Raw genomic sequence first — 18,085 nt, forward strand, 5'->3', positions numbered from 1 at the left:
CTACATTGTTGCCTGATGGTGTTGTGACAGAAATAAAAAATGAGAATGACATTGATCACGAATGCCTGGATGTTTTTGAATATTGCAACAAACCAAGACAGGACGTTAAAGATGTTCCGTTGCCTGAATCTGATTTTGTTTATTTTTTTGATGGTTCATGCTTGAGAACGGATCAAGGTGTTCTGAATGTGGCGTATTCTGTCTGTACAGTTGCAGATGTGGTTGAAGCTTCTTGTCTCAAAGGAATTCGTACAGCTCAAATAGCAGAATTGATTGCTTTGATTCGTACATGTGAAAGAGCAACAGGATTAAAAATGACCATAGTGACTGATAGTCAGTATGGGTATGGCGTAGTCCATGACTATGGCCAGCTTTGGTCTCAAAGAGGTTATTTAACCTCTGCGGGAACACCAATCAGAAATGCAAAATTGATTAAAAGATTAATTGATGGCATTTAGCTGCCAAAGAAAATTGCTGTAGTAAAATGTACAGCCCATAAAAAGGGAAATGATTATATGACTAAGGGAAATGCATACGCGGATGAGATTGCCAAGTTCTGTGCGAAAAACAATATGTCCATTAATCGGGAAAAAGACGATGAACATGTTTTGAACTCACTCATGCTAATATCTGCAGTTGAGTGATGGCAAGGAGTAAAGGATTTACAAGATGAGGCAGATGATGAGGAAAAAGACACATGGCTAAAAGCAGGTTGCAGACAGCAAGAAGAAGATGGGATTTGGGTTTACAAAGATGACAGACCAGTAATGCCAAATTGCATGATTGCTGACATGGCACAAATGTATCATGGTCCAGGTCATATAGGCAGGGATTCAATGATTAGGTTGTTCAGGCAGACATGGTAAAACCCAAAATTCAGGATTGTTTCAGAATCTTTTTGCCATAGATGCTTGTTCTGTCAACAGATCAATCCAAACAGAAAAACAGTTGTAAGCCTGGGAACCATAGGACTGGAGGATGGTCCTTTTACCCGGTTACAGATGGATTTCATTGATATGCCTCCTCACAATAGGTTGAGATATGTCTTGGTGATAATCTGTCTGTTTTCGAGATGGGTGGAAGCTTTCCCGACTCGTCACAATGATTCAGTTACTGTGGCAAAATTGCTTTTGAGGGAGATCATACCTAAGTATGGATTTCCAGTGACGGTCGAAACGGATCACGGCACACATTTTGAAAACAGATTGTTACAAATGATTTGTAAAGCACTTGGTATAAAACAAAAGCTACACTGTGCTTACAGACCAGAAGCATCAGGTGTTGTTGAGCAAGTCAATGGTACTATCAAAAATAGGCTTGCCAAAATGTGCTTGGCAACAGGAATAAAGTGGACTGATGCACTTCCACTTGTCTTAATGTCTTTGAGAAGTACCCCTGATAGAAAAACTGGTTTAAGTCCTCATGAAATACTTATGGGCAGAGTAATGAGACAAGCATTTGTTCCAGTTGAAAAAGTGCTTAGCATTAATGATAGTGCAGTTATGGAGTATTGTAAAAACCTTTCTGACGTAGTGACTTCTGTGTTCCATTAGGTGGGAACTGAGGTACTTACAAGAGAAAAAGAGCAGGCTCATGATCTATTGCCAGGAGATTGGGTGAGGACAAAGGTTCATCGAAGGAGAAATTGTCTGGTACCCAGGTGGCAAAAAGCAAGACAAGTAATTCTTGTCACAACAAATGCAGTTAAGTGTAGAGGTCTGAAAAGATGGATACATGCTAGTCATACTATTCGAGTGCCACCACCTGAGAATTCTGATGAAGAAGGTGATACAACAACTGATTCGGATTCGGAAGAAGAACCTGAAAATCCAGATACTGAAAATCGACAAGAAAGTCGAGATCTGGAAGATGCAGATGTGAATCAGGCATCAAATGAAAATGATGTAGAAATTGTGATACTAGACTCTGAAAATGATGAAGATTTGCTAGACAAAGAAGCGGAAAAAGAGTCTGATCAAGAAGTGATTCAAGATCAGGAGAGTATTGAAAAGCAGATTGGAAGCTCTGGAAGAAGGAACGAAAATTCTGAAACTGGTGGATTGGAAGTAATTCAAGAAGAAGACGAATTACCAAGTACCAGCTATAAGAATGATGATCTTAACGGAGTGAAGCTGCCGAGTAAAGAAGTACCTGAATCTAGATTTCAAATCTCAGACACAGAAGATGAAACTGATGAAAGTGATGAAGAATCTAAAGTGAGAGAATTCAGAAAAAGAGCTTGGAGAACTGAACGCAATCAATCTGAGCCAAAGAAGAAACTATTCATAAAAGGAGATAATTGGCCGAATGAGAATGAGGGTCTGAGATTCAAATTAGTGAATAAATCAAAAGAACAAATTAATGAAATATCAAGTCAAAAAAGTGAATCAGATAAGAAAAATCCAGAAGGAAAGAAAATAGAAGTGATTAGCAGTAGTGCAAAAAGAGTGTTAAGACCTAATCAGAAGTATAAGTCACCTGAGTGGACCTACATAATTATTCCACCAGTAGTGGAAGTAAGTAGCAGTATTCAGGAAGAAATAGATGATACAAGTGATATTGATTAAATTTGTTTTCATTTCAGGTTAAAATTGTAAGTGACATAAGGTCGAAGAAAATGTGTTAGGTGACACAAAGTCAAAGAAATTGTGTTAGCTGGAAAAACACAGTGTAAGACGTAAGGTCGAAGAAAAGCTGTTAGTGGGTTCTTTAAAAAGAAAATTAAAAAGGGGGTGTATATTAGTGATTTTTAAATTTTTTAATTTTTGTTTTTTTCTGAAAGGCTCTAGTCTCAAGTAAAAGATGCCTAATTCTAACAATAATTCAAGATGCTCTATTTTAAGAAGATGTTGCAAAATGTCTTCTATTTGAGTGGTTTTAATAATTTTAGTTTGGTTAATTTTAGCTGTCATTTTCCCTATTGAAATTGACAAAGAAATATACAGTGCTAATATGACTAGTAAAGTTGAGGCAAAACAAGATATTCATGATGCAGTAGGTAAAACTAATAAAGTCATTGAGCACAAACCAGAGATCCACCAAGATAGATCTGTTGGTGATTTTTCTAGTAATACCTTTTCTAGACTTCTTTCTGAATATGTTAAAGTGATGAATGTCAAGGATTGTTATATTTGTGTGAAGTTACCTGCTTCAGTTTCGGAAGGGGTGACGTATAATATGCTTCCTATTACTTATGCCATTACTTGTAGTGTAATAACTAGTTTGTTTTATGAAACTGGTTGGTTGGAATATTATTATTCTGACTTTGATGAAATTTTCGCAAATCTAAAAGTTGTAAATAGTTTAAACAAAGTGAGACCTGCGGAACAGATGAGGGAATTTTTCTTAGTGACTGGTGAACTCAATTATGAGTACGCTTTTAAAAATAATCTAACATGTAAGTTGAGAACAGAAGAAAAGACATTGTTAAATAATGTGGAAGAGAGAAGAGCAATTTATAAGGGAAACATGATGTTGAAACATACCAAGTCGAAGTTTTGGCAAAAGGAGGACGAGAAACTTAATGGAATAAATGAAAATGTTGCTATTAACATAGATAAACCTGATAGAGGAAAGCTTTGCATTAGGAGAGATAATACACTTTATGATAAGTATTTTGTTGGAGCAAGTCAATGTGAAGATACCTATTGTATTATAGGGGGTTGGGGATTTAAAGGGGGAAAAGATCCAAGTTTCCCTGGAATCTATTTTATTTGTGGGAATAAAGCGTATTACAGTCTCCCCGACCACTGGTATGGGACTTGTTTGGTTGGTTTCGTTTTTCCAAAGATATTTCATGTAGATAGAAATTCAAAGGTATCATTTGAAATTGGCAATCACCTGAGTAGATTTAAAAGAGAAAGCTTTTCAGAAATTATAGGAGATATATTTGGTGCGATAATACCTATGGTGGGAATTACCCTGAATGCAAATAAAATCAGAAAAGTATCTACAATTGTTGACAGATTGTCAACAGGCACTGCAAGTGGATTTCAATTAGTTGACACTGAACTTGTTGCCATGAGATCCATGGTAATGCAGAACCGTCTTGCTTTAGACATTCTGCTAGCAAACGAGGGAGGAGTTTGTGGGATATTGCATGTCCAACACTGCTGTACCTTTTTACCTGATAAGAGTAGAGATATAGAAATGTATATAAAGAATTTAACAGAATTGCATGCAGAAATTGAACCTGTTGAAGATGAGAGTTTCACAGAGCGCTTGGCTAAAAGATTCACAACAATTAAACACTGGTTCCAAGAGATTGGTAGTTCAATCATTGGGAAAATACTTTATCCTGTAATAGTTATAGTCATAGTAATACTTTTGTTAAAAATTAGTTGCATGTTACACAAGAGAAAGAAATTTGTGAGAGAAAAGAAAATAATTTAGAAGCTCAGAAAAGAACAGGAGAAAGTAATAGAACTGGAAGAGTTTCGTAGAGCTCAATATGAGAGTAGTAGACAAACTGCTGAATCTAAGCTTTAGATAAACTAATACAGTGAATGTTCAAAACATGATCAATATAGATAGCATTTTTGCTGGAAAATTTTTGGGTGTTGTTTGGTGATTTTGAAATCACCAGATGAGGGAGTTGATGGAGCGAGATGTTGAATAAAAGTTTGTTCAAAGCATGTGTTGAAATAATTAACCAACCTAGATTAAAATTGCATACATTACACAAGGGACTAATGTGCTTTGATGTTGCACTTGCAAGTATGTGAAAAATAATAAACTAACTTTGTCTATTGTTATTGTCAGTATTAAATGCGGCTGTTTCATTAATGGCATGTGCTATATTTGTGTATGCTTAATGTTTTGTCTTGTCTTTTCTGAGGCAAAAGCTTGTGGAAAATCCTGGTGGCCTGGAAGAAGAAGGTTATTATACACGATGCTTTTGTGTGCTTTGCTAGGTAACATAATTAATGAGTTAATATTTAGCAAAGGGGAGGGTAACAGAATGGGTCTCAATTCTTTAATTAATTATTGTTTTGTGCTTGTTTAAATACTAGTTTTCAGTGAGAGGCTTTTGGGGCCTATAAAAGATGGCGTTTTTGAAGCCTGCCCAGAGAAGAGCCTTGCACAACACGAGATGTGGAAAGTTTTACCACGTTGCAGAAATTTCTGTTGAATAAAGACGTGCATAATATGCTCATGGTGTTTAATCCAAGGACAGGAAGCAGCAAGATTGCCAAAGCAAGGAAACAGAGAAATTGTAACTCAAAGGAACTTTATTTGAAACATTTCCAAGGAAGTGAGGTGACACGAACAATAGGGCTAAAGAAAAGCCAGTGCTCGTTTCGAAAACGGTGATGACATCGATGGTCTGACATAAGTCAGCCAATGGGAACTCTGAATGACAAAAAATATGAACATTTGAGAAGATAAGCTAGTTAGAAAGGTATAAAATCTGGCCTTTCAGGCTGGAGGGGGCTCTAGCTTCCCGATTCCTAAATGACGTGCTGTTGGACTTCTGGTGCACGTAAGGATAGCTGTCTTTATTAATTATGCTTAGGTGAAGAGAGTTTAGACAGGGAAATAGAATTTAGGGAATGGAAACTCATATTTTGCATTTAATTCATGCTAAATTATTTATTTTAAAATGTCAGACTAATAAGCCTTCCTTGAATGATGCTTTCATTTTGCTAATAAAATAATGATTCCTGAATAAAAATGTTCTTTCTTTGGATATAATAAAGTTAATAAATTAGATTTTGAAATGACAAACTGGTCTTGTTTATTCATGGTCTAGTTATCATTATTAGATCCATTCGCCTATGTGACTTAATTATTAATGTTATATGATTAAAAACCATGGTGAAATATAATAAACTGCAGTTGTATATAACATTGTAAATAGATTATAAATAGAGTGTTTTAATTAGGTCACATGATTCAGTCGCTCAAAAATTGTCTCTTTAGTTTATGGGCCTAGGTAGTGATTCATGATTAATGGTGAGTATTGTTGAGATGAGTAGCGCTTGTGAGACAGTTTTTCATTAGGAGCGCTGGATCAGTGTACAGAATGGTCTAGCTAAAGCTGAATCTGAGCCTAAAATGCACGCCAACCACTTATTTTAAACACACCTTCACAAAAACAGCCCTACATGACATGATGCAATGGAAGAGGATTCAAGGAGTACAACAAAGAAGAGCTAGGAGAAGCAAGAGGATTTTATGACAAGAGAGTAATTGCTTAGGTAACACCGGAAGAAAGTATATTTTAATAATTATAATCTATTATTGTGATAACAACATTATAACATACCTGTAACAGTAATTCATTTCAGGGTAACAAATAATACAGCAACATGTTAAAACATATTTATTCCCAGAGTGGGACACGCTATTAACACAGTTGCTCAACCTCATGCCCCAGGATGATCTCCCTTTGTAAACTCTCTGTCCCACCACCCCACCCTTGGGGGCTCACCACAAACAACCCTTTCGGGACCCATATTATGGTTTTAGGCGGGTCCACCTTCACGCCCTGCCTCTGCAACTCCGTCCACTGTGCTCAGACTGCACCCTGCCCTTCCTGATATTGGCTAATATATATAGCGTGCTATGTCAGCTTCCAAATCCATCCTTCTCCCGAGGTCTTGTTGTCCAGATTCTATTTTTCATGTTAGGGATAGCACGCCATTGTTTACAATACGCTATGTAAGCACTATGGGGCATATTATCAAGAAAGCTCGATACATTATCAATGCTTTTATCGGCAGGAAACTGCAGATAGAGCGGCGATAATGGGCTTGATAATATGCTCTATGGAATTCCAATTGAAGCCCATGTTAGATGTGAAGACATCTGACATGGGCTTCGATTGGAATTCCATAGAGCATATTATCAAGCCCATTATCGATGCTTTAACGGCAGTTTCCTGCTGATAAAAGCGGCGATAATGTATCAAGCTTTCATGATAATATGCCCCTGTGTTTCGGTGTTTCACACTATTGCATATCTCTGTAACTTCCAATATATTGATTTTCATTGCACTAAAATGTTCATGTGCTTTGTAAAACTTTAATACAAACATTTTATTTTAAAACATATTTAAAAAATCTTTCACCATAAGAGAGCAGACATTTTATCCACATTGACTCTTTCCAGCTCACGATGTTAAACATTAATTGTATATCTTCTGCATTTTCATAAACAGTCACGTCTGACGTCTTCTTCAATAAATAGGTAATATGTGATGAACCAGCTACAGCTATTCTCTTCTGGAGAAAGTCGTAATCCAGCATGTCTAGATTTGAGGTTAAAACCTTTAAAGGTTCAGCAATGTTCTTTTTTGTCCTCGATATTGAGTCCATGACTGGCCTAAAGTGTCTCTTCGGAAGGATAATTTAGTCTGGTGGTGGTTGAAGAATAACTTTTCCTATGGAGACACAATCGCCCACAAACCAAGTTGAAGAAGTATGTTTTTGGGATATTCAGAATTTTTCAAATAATGTAGTTTTTATTTTCTCTGCAAAGACGAGGTGTATATTAAGAATACATACATTGGTCCTTCTGCCTTTTTATGTCCATCTGTACTCCTCTCCAACTACGAGTTCTTGTTTGTGCCCTGTTGTACTATGTGAGTGTGGGTGTGTGTGCCACATGGGCAAATTGCATCTATGACTGGTCAGAATATCAATAAATGATAACGTCTGGCTTAAGTACCCTGGTCTACAAATCGTGTACAAAAAGATCCCTCCACCTGGTGTAGATCTTTCTAAAACTAAGTTCAGTATGGCAATATATTTGTTAAATTATATTTAGGACACCATTATAATGGTCAGACAGTATTTAGCACACAGTATTCTGGTTCCATATGCCAATGATCCTTGCGCAAGAGTCACCCCTATAGGCCTATTTCCAGGCATCTGTAGGTCTGTTTGTAAGCATGTATTGGTGTCTGCAAGTGTCTTGATGTGTGTGTCCATGGATGTTTGACGGTGTATTGTTCTTCCCATTTCTGTCCTGGTATGGACTTTTGCATTGTGTAGATAAATGTATCACGTTACAACGCATACATTCACAACGCATACCATCACAACGCAACTTTTACAACGCAACATCCATTACAACGCATGATTTTACAACGCATGCCATTACATCCCAGAAGCTATTACAAAGCATACCATTACAACGTAAGTATAGGTAAGTATTTAATTTTATTAATATTAACTTATTTTTTTATATAATTTTACTTTTTTTTAAATTAATTTACATTAATTATTAATTTTATTTAATATACTTTTATTTTCTATTCTAACTCCTGGGGGGTGTAATATTAGGGTAGTGTTGGATAGTGTAGGGGTTTAAATTACTATTCTAACTCCAAGGGGGTGTAATAGTAGGGTAAGTGTTGGATAGTGCAGGGGTTAAAATTACTATTCTAACTCTAGGGGGTATAATAGTAGGGTGAGTGTTGGATAGTGTAGGGGTTAAAATTACTAAATAATTATTTTTTATATTAAAAATATTTTCTTTTAATTATAAATAATTAAAATAATTAATTGAATTTAAATTAAATTAATATTAATTTATTAAAATACTTACCCATACTTACGTTGTAATGGCATGCGTTGTAATAGCATCTGGGATGTAATGGCATGCGTTGTAATAGCATGCATTTTAATGGATGTTGCATTGTAAAAGTTTCGTTGTAATGGTAGTGCGTTGTTAAAGTTGCGATGTGATGGCTGTTTCCTGCGTAGATGGATGTGGACATGTTGCTTCCTCATTAATTCTTTTGATAGGGAATCCACTTGCTGACTTTATATAATTCCCTTTTGGATCTTTATATATAAGATACATTGCATTTTGCTTTGTGTGAAAAGCGCTTAAGTGTGGACCTTTCGGTAGTGTGAAACAATTGGGAACAGAAAACTATCCAATATATTCACTCTTTGGATGGAAAAAGCCAAGGAGTCTCCATGCCCATCAGGGACTTAGGTAAAGAACATGGAGATCGCGGGACCGAGAGATCTGCTGTGTAAGAGAAATCTTGGACATACCGGAAATGAAAAGCAAAGATATCGGTGCGGCTGTGAAAAGCAGCAAAGAACATTGTATATGATGAATTAACAGAGTGTAGCCCAACACTGTTGATTCAAAAACTGGCCAAATATTGCTAAATATGCCATAAAATTATGTAGATAATTTTCTAGAATCTGTCAGGTTTCATCTTTTTTCATTTCATTTAAGGATTTATTTCGAAAAATCAGTATCATGTCAATTGCAGTTGACTCGAGAAACACGGCGGTTTAGCATTAACAGTTCACAGCAGACTAATGACACCAGCCACATTAATCCTAAAACGAAATCTGACTGCTCTTTTTGCTATATGTTCGTCAAATCGTGGCACGAGACGCTCTACCATGAAATTAAGTAACTTAAGATAATTCTATCACATCAATTGACAGCAAAAAACATTTTTTTTTAATCAAAATAAATTACCATTCTGCGTTTTTCTGCATGGTTTGTTGCACAAATGTTTTAAAATTGGAATATTTAGTAGTCCAGCTTGAGATAATGTTCTGAGTCAATGCTCCATGAAACATTTTCCATAACGATGCGAGCCTAGTCTATCGAGATGTGTCATGGTCATTTTCCCAGGGGAGGCAATGCATGGAGAGTACAGTCTGTGAATAAGTAGCCAGTAAAATCATTACAATTGTGTTTGTGAACTAGCAGGCAAAACACCAGGGATGCATACAATTTTAAGGGCCTCATTATGAGCGGCCAGGTCAATTGTGATATGTAGGTAAACAGACTTGCCAGCCCACATGATGCCACAGTGTTACGTAATGTTGGCTCCCTTCACATGGTCACGCGGTAAGGAGGAAAAATCTGGGGGGAAATGACCAGTAATAAATAGAATATGCAGATTTTAACAGTGTAATCACCAAAATCGACATATTATTCCCCAGCAACTCGTGATTCAGTGATATTTATCGCATAATTTCTTATCCTTTTATCCTTAAATGTCTAATAAAAAGATAAACATTGGGTTGGGCAATAGCTGCATCTACTTAAATACCTAAAAGAGCCCCAGCAAACTATTTTGAGTGAGCACCACTAATAGTAAGCAAGGAGCTTTTGGCTGCAGTGGACCTCTTTGAACCAAGGTTTATTGATACAGATGAGAGGATTCCCACCTTTAAAGCTCGAGGGCAGGATACTATTATAGATTTACTCCCAGATTCATGAAGAACACATTTTGCAATTCCTTAATAGCAAAATTTACCGATTCGCTATTAAGGAATAGCAAAATGCTATTCATCAAGAAATCACTCAAGAAATAGCGATTTCTAATTATTCCTTAATTGCGACTCGCAAATTGCGAGTCGCAATTAAGGAATATCTCCCCATTCATTCCTATGGGCCTAGAGGTCCATAGGATTGAATGGGAAGACACTCGCAATTTGCTAATCGCAAATAGCGATTCGCAAAGTGAAATTGCAATTTCAAGGGTGCAGGGGATTCCAAAGGACACCCTGTAGCACACCCTGTAGCACCCCTGAAATGTGAACTTACACTGATGCTGTGCACACACATGTCCAAAGGACATGTGTGTGTGTAACATGCAACTTAGAAAAATGCATTTAAAAGCATTTTTCTAAGTTTTCGCTATTTACCACGAGGTTTGACTTTGTGGTAAATAGCGGTCCTAAATTGCGAATTCACAATTTCCAAATGTTTCATGAATAGCATTTAAGGAATCTCTAATAGAGATTCCTTTAATGCTAATCCTCGCAAATTTGCGAATTTTTTATTAGCGATTTTTGCATTTGGGATGATGAATCCCAAATGCAAAAATTGCACTCGCAAAGGGCCAGATTCTCAGAATCTGGCCCTTTTGCGAGCGCATTTCGCTTGATGAATCTGGCTGTTAATATTTATCTCCCCTAGCTTATTACCGCAAGTAATCTTTTACAATGCCATGTGGTCTCATTTTAGTGATCTGAATCCTGTTAGTCTTGTGTTGGACAGGGGTTGTGATCTAAAGGGGAAATTGGAGAAGACAGGAGGTGATACTTGTTTGAGAATATCTGATCAGGGACGGAGGCTAAAATGGGTCAAAGTAATCTCTGACCTTTTCTTTCAGGACCTCTGTGCGAAGGCTGATGAAAAGCTGGCAACATGCCTTGATAACTCTAACTAGGGGGCGAAGGTACTTATAGCCTTCAAAGGCATTTGTGCGCAGGTAGCGTCAGACCTTTCCTTGCCCCCCAGATCTTTGCAAAATACTGGCGAGAGATGGTTTGATAGCAATTGCTCTGAAGCTCATAGAAAACTGGTAGTAGCTTTGAAACAGGTCCTACGAGATAAGGAACAGATAGCCATGTTAAGAAAGCTGTATAAGCTTGCTATAACCATGCATAACAATGAAATAAAGGAGGATGTATGGAACAATTTATTAGCGTTAGAGGTCATAAAAGACAGCTCTAGATTTTGGGCTATTGTAAATAAACCTTTCTTCTCTGGTACAGAGGTTGTCCCCATAGACTGTAACATCACTAAAGCCCAATGGCTCTCTCATTTTGAAACCATAAATGAGGCCACTGCTATCCTGGATTTACCTACTAGTTTAAACCCTAACAGTAAATCCCCCAAAATAGTTTTTAACGTAGTTGAAGTAGAACTGGCAATAAAGCAAATGACCGGTAATAAGGCCCTTAGTCCAGACGCTGTCCCGGCTCACTTATATAAACAAAATCTAACCTTTTGGGCCAAAATTCTGACAAATGTTTCCAATGTGTCAAGTCATCTGAGTTTTCCAACATCATGGTTGTTGTCTACCATCATCCCACTTTTTAAAAAAGGCCAGAGAGGGGACCCACATTGTTATAGGCCGATATCCTTAATTGATTCTGCAGTAAAAGTTTTAGGGAGAGTGATTTTAACCACGTTATTGGATTGGCTGAATGAGAATGAGGTTTTAACCAAACTCCAATATGGTTTTAGACTTGGAAGGGGAAACTCTGTACCAGTGCCTAAATTTACATTTAATAGTCGGAAAATACACATTAGCCAAAGCAGGGACACTGCAGCTGGCGTTCATGGATCTCTCCATGGCGTTCAATCTGGTAAATAGATCTAAGCTCTGGCACATCCTGCTTGACATGAGCATAGACCCATATCTCGTTTTCTTTCTGGCTGGCCTATATAGGGATCTCTCCGCCAGGGTAAGGGTCAACCAAGAAAGTAAATGCAAAAGGCACTTCAAATCTGGTAAAGGTGTTCGTCAGGGCTGTATTTTAGTGCCATTGCTCTTTACTCTATATATAAATAACCTTGGAAAGATTTAGATTCGATTAGCCTAGACATACCACGAGTAGGGGACAGGGCTATCCGCATGCTCCTATATGCGGATGATGCAGTTTTATTAGCCCGTACAGCTGAGGCCTCCAGAGGCTTCTGGAAACCTTTGGTGCCTATATGTAATCACTGGACCTGGTAGTCAACACAGCTAAATCGCATACATTGACTATGGGCCAGAAACCCAGAAGACCAAAAACATTTTACTGAGAAGGCATACAGCTGTCCAGGGTGACCTTTTTGACCTATTTGGGGGTACTTTTTGTTGAGAGGGGATCATGGGCCCCCCAACAGAAATAAAAATAAAAAAATGCGATTGCAAGATTAACGGCTGCTGTTCATAGCTTCGCACAGCGATTGGGGGACAGGCCTTTTGAAGCCATGCTTAACATCTACAGGTCTAAATGCATAGCCATTGCACTGTATGGATCAGTCATCTGGGGATATAAGCCATTGGAGGGGGTACAGACAGTCAACAAAAACATGTTTTAGCGTACCCACTTGTCAGTCCCCCAATATACTTCAACTTTTGTAATACATCAATAATTAGGGGTTAGCTATGTGTCAGATTGGTTGAGGTTGGCCCTAGTGGTCTGCTGGTTTAAGACCTGGCTTAACACAGAATTAACCCTGAATCACAAATTATTAGGGACTGTTTTGCCCTGGTGCGAGCTAGCTGTATTCCGTGGCTATTACGTCAATCACACTTTAACCAAACTAGGGCGCCCAGATCTTTTTGCTTTCCTGCATAAAAAAAGAAAAGAGGATTTGGTTCTTGGGTAATAAAAATCTTCTGAATCTATTAAGGGCTGAGAGAGAGGCGACTGTGTTAATGAAACCTACAGTAAAAGTCTATTATTTCTTAAAAACCTCGCCCCAGATTGAACTTTACTTGAGAATTGTCACAAAGCCCTTCCATTGCCTGCTTTTAACAAGGTTTCATTTTAATATAATTAATTTCTTTTTGGGTAATCTACAAGGCTGGAGTAGGGTGTGTGATTCAGACACTTTTGACAACGTCTCGATTCAAGATACTAATCACCTTATAATGTTCTGTGATTGTTACAGCGTTATTAGTAGGAGGTTTTTATTTCCAATTTTACAGGGAAAAGGTTTCACACAGGTCAAGCCCGCCTTACTCTATCTTCAGCTGCTGAATGACCCATGGGAGATATTTAACGTCACAAGTTTTTTAGTTGCAGCTGTTAGACTTAGGAAAAAACAGTACTCTGTGACAAATGCCTTAAGAGCACCTTTTACGCTTATATGATTATCGTTCCTATGATGGCATATCTGATTTTGAATTGCTTTTATTGTGGTGTTTCGTTTCCATATATGTACTATTGGCAGCCTAGGTTTTTAAGTGATTTAATGAAATCTGGCTTTGTAATATCTTTCCTTTTTTAAGTCGCCCACATTTATTGATGATTTAGATTTTAGATATTTTTACTGTGTAGTGTATTTTGATATATTCTTTGTACTTTTATGGTTTTTATTAACCAAATAAAATGGTTTTGACTGACTGACTGATCTTAAGCAAGGTATTTAGGGCCAAGTGTAACTTTTATATTTAGCAATTACCTCCTCGTTAGTCTTCCTCGCCACATGAGTTACATAGTGAGCATAAGCTCCACGACAGAACCCTCCAAAGCAAAAAAAGCCTCCCACCCCCTCCCAACATGGCCGACCAGTCCCACCTGACCTCTATAAGAGGCGGGCCGGCCCAACCAACAGCCTGTTTTTTTTGTTCTGCGCGATTCTCTCCAGAGGCGCTGTTCAGGTAAGATGGGCCGGCGTGAGCTGGCCCTTGGGTTTTAGGGTTGAGGACCTGCTCTAGCGGTCCCTGGTGCCTTATGCCTAAAAATCCCCCCCCTCTTCCTTCCCCCGGTCCTGTGGGGCCGGTTAGGTGCTGCTATAGCGTGCCAGTGGTTTACAGGGGGGGGGGGGGGCAGGGGATATGGGGTGTTTGGGCATCCCCGTGTATCCCCAGGTCGTTACTGAAGGGCCCTGGCCACTGTGTGGGCTTTTGGGGTCCAGCGCTCCGTTTTGCTTTTATGCGCCTATGCGTGTGCTTGCATGACTCTGTGATGAAGCGGATTGCATGTTAGGCCCATCGTGTGGCTGGGCTGCCCGATGGGAGTCATGGTTTCCTGGCCCGCCTGGGAATGCCAGGGCTGTGTGCTTTGGCACTGCGTGGGGCTCACACTTCAGGTTCTGTTGCTGGAAGTGTTTGTGCCGCTGGTACAGCTTTCAGGTTGTTTCTGCCTGACATTTCGCTTGAATTCATGCACCTCAGATTGTAATCGGGTGCTCGGGCTTCACATTGTGCCATTGCCTGGGGCAGCGTTTTACTTTGATTTTTAGGTCTGCGGCGCTTCTGCACGACGTTGATCTGTTTTGCAAGGTAACGTCTTTGTAGCTGCATGTGTCTATGTTGTGTCTGCTCTCAAGCAGTGTAAAGTGGCACAGGAGATCTGTGGTGACCACGGCGTAGACTAGCGGCATTATAGGTAGCGCTGGCGCGGTGCCTGGCTGTGTGTTTGTAGTCGGCACTTACTCGGCGGGGGCAGGCTCGGTCCTCCCTCGATTGTCCGCGGGTCCTCGGGGGCTCAGCTGACCGGGTCCGGGTGCTCCCCTCAGACCGGCCTGGGTCTCGGTAACGCGGCGCCGGCGTTCGTGAGTTGTTTTTTCCTCCCCAACGGCCGGCGGCTGCTTGCCGCGCTGGGGTTGGCTCCGGCTGGCTCCCGCCTCTTGTGGGCGGGGTTGGGTTTTCCGACAGGTGCGGCCTGTGATTGCCTTGGTCAGCCGTGCACGCCAGGGTTCCCCTGCGGGCGCAGCAGTTTGTACTGCCTTCTTAGGGCAGCGGACAACGCGTCAGGCTCGTAGTCTGAGGGTCCTGTGTTCGATCCTCGGTGTGGGCATTTCCTTTCATGGAATCTCTCCGTACGGCTTGAATGGTGTGGCTCGTCCATAATCACACTTCGCGTAATGACTGATGCCATGTATATTTAATATAATTTTGGCCTACTTCATGAAGGCAAGGCATGAGAGAAGAAATGCTTCTCTTGTCCTCACCACGAGCAGACACTTACAGAAAACATACTGTCTGAAGGACAGAGGTTTTTTAAACAGCGTCGATCTAACCCGAGTCCAGGGTGCACTTCCCCGCCTCGGCGGGTATTGGGATCCGTTCCCTCGGCTCTGATGCTTCTGTGCTGTGTGGTCGGTTCTGGGCTCGCCCTGACCCGTCAGGTTGGCGAGGTTCTGGGGCGCCGGACTCGTGTGCAGTGTGCTCTTCTGTGCTGCGGTGCCTTCTGGTCTCCTCAGGGTGGCGGGGGTTCAGTCTCCTCTTCTGTCACTGTCTGCGGGGTCTCCTGGTTTTACTGCGCTGTCCCTTCTGGGGGTCCTTGCGCGGCGGGTTGCCCTGCCCCCTCCTCGCCTCGTCGCCCTCTCGGTGGCCCCAGGGGGGGTGTATGGCCCGATGCATAATAGTCCCCAGTCCTGGTGATTCCCGCCTCGGTGCCTATTCCGTTCATGGAGTCCCATTCGGCTGCTCTGGGCGTTAGCCTGCTTTCTCTCCATAGGATGCTTGGCCTCCACCTTGGGGGTGTCCAGGAGTGGTCGCCTCGGGGGGAATGCCGGGATGGGTTCCACGGAGGCGTTCGTACGTGCGCCTTGAGACCCTTGCGGGTGTGTGGTGCGCTATTCTGGTCTCAATTTCCGTTGGGGAGTTGTTTAGCACTGGGAGGTCACGCAAATGCGTGGTCCGTTCCATGTCTTTTTTCACGGGCGGGTGGCCGCGCGGCTGGCTCGGCCGTCTGGTCTGGCTGCATCCTTGTCGGCCTGTCCTTTTAGTTTGGGGCCCACTCCCCTGGGAGCGGCCTGCCTTCGGGCTCCTCGTCCACCTGTGTGTGTGGGCGTCCCGCCCTTGCAGGGGTGGGGTCCTTCGGCCATTCCTCCCGGATACACGAGGTGCGTTCAGGTTGGCTTCCGGGCCCCTGTTTCGGCTATTCCCGGTCTGGTACTGGTGCGGCCGCTCCCTTTTTTTCATCACGAGATCCTGGCTTCGGCCGTCTCGCTCCAGGGGGTTCCCTGGGGGGGGGGGGGGGGGGGGGGGCTGTCGCCTCCATTTCGTCCCGTCTTGGGCCGTGGCTGTCACGGTTCTTGGGCTCTTCGGGCTTGCTGGCCGGTGCCTGGTCTTGCTGGTCTTGCGGACTTTCCGCGGAGTCCCTCCTTCTCGACGGGTTGGGGTACCTGCTCCTTCCCTTGTCTACACTGAAGGGCTTTCTGGGACCAGGCTGTGTGGCTGGCCTGCGAGTGGGGGTTCCCACTCTCGGTTGCGGGTACTTCCGTTGGGTTTGCCTTCTGGCCCGTGGGGCCTAGGGCAATTCCACCCTGCCTGCACCTGATCTCGTCTGATTTCAGTAATTATGCAGGGTCAGGCCTGGTTACTTCCTGGATGGGAGACTGCCTGGGGTTACCAGGTGCTGCAGGCTATGGGTACTGTGCACCTGGCCCGCCTGGTGGATCTTCTTCGCCGGGCGGGGGTCTGGGTGTTCCCCGTCTGGACGTGTGATACATCTTGGCCTCGTCTTGGTCAGGGGTGGGGCTTCACGTCTGGCGGTGTCTCCCCTCCGTCGGCTCCCTGCTCTATGGGCGGTGGTCCCTTCGGTTCCCGTCTCGGGCTTGTCCTCCTTCGGGGGTCGTGTGCCTGGGCCCCGTCCTCCCCTCTGGTTCGTTCAGGGGGGGGCATCCTTTGGCGCCGGGTCGTTTGGGGGTCATTGGGATCTCCTGCAGTCGCGCAGCACGGGAGTTGCTGGCGGTCCTCCTGGCTAGGTGGAGACCTGCCGTCTTTTGCACCTGTGCTTCGATGTCCCCAGGTCTTGGTCGGGTCTGTCGACCTGGTGGGGTGGAGCTGTGTCAGCCTTCGGTGGGGGTGCTAGGTTCGCTCCTGTTGTTTACATGCTCGGGGGTTGTTTTCTTGGGCGGAGTAGCCGGTCCTGGCCCTTCGGGCTGTATTTTCCACGGGGTCCGACTAGGTGGAGGCGGATCGACTGAGTCGGATCTTTCCTTCGTTGCCTGGTCTCGCCCGGACCCCGGTGGTGCTTCGGCGCCGGGGGCCTCGACTCGGTCTGCCTCCGGTGGCTCTGTTCACGGAGGGGGTCTCGGCCCTCCTGCCCAGGTTCTACTCTCTCCTCCCGGGTCCTTGTGGTTGCCCTGTCTTTCGCTTGACCTTTTCGGTCTGCTGTACGCGTTTCCCCCGTGCCCTCTGATATCACGGGTCCTCTGCTGGATTCGCTTGGGCAGGGCCGGGGTGCTCCTGGGTGCTCGCTTCAGCAGCGCGTGGACTAATATTGGAACGTTACAGAGGAGAATTGCATGGCCCCTGCGCATGGTTGACACACAATTTTGTGAAGCGTTCCTGTTTATGGTTCCCGGCGGGGTCCGCCGCCCCTGGTACCCTCTCCTTTTGCGAGCTGGCGGTTCGGGCCTACTGGCCGTTCCCGGATCTTCCCGTTCCGTGGTTGGTCCGGAGTCGGTGTTGAGCCGGCTCTTTCTGCTGGCCTGACTCCATCTGCGGGCCGGATTCTTGAGCAGATGTCGCTGCTTGCTCAGGGTTGTTCTTCTGGGGTGGTGGTTTTGCTGCTGGGCTCCCGCAGGTATTCCACTTTCTCTTCCTGTGCCAGGCACTGGGCTTCCTTCTCGCGTTGGTGCGGTCAGCTTGGTGCTGACCGCGCCTCCGTGGACCCCTTGCGGGTCTTGGATT

At 42.8% G+C, this 18,085-nt stretch overlaps 1 non-coding gene across 1 annotated transcript; it reads left to right on the forward strand.

The window, feature by feature from the left end:
• The first annotated feature begins 17,642 nt into the window (after positions 1–17,642).
• Positions 17,643–17,749, forward strand: LOC147750686 (U6 spliceosomal RNA). The gene has a single exon (XR_015300353.1). It is a non-coding gene; the product is annotated as a U6 spliceosomal RNA (small nuclear RNA).
• Positions 17,750–18,085: the final 336 nt, after the last annotated feature.

Source organism: Lissotriton vulgaris, chromosome 1_1, assembly GCF_964263255.1.
Source record: "Lissotriton vulgaris chromosome 1_1, aLisVul1.2, whole genome shotgun sequence".
Taxonomy (NCBI): domain Eukaryota; kingdom Metazoa; phylum Chordata; class Amphibia; order Caudata; family Salamandridae; genus Lissotriton; species Lissotriton vulgaris.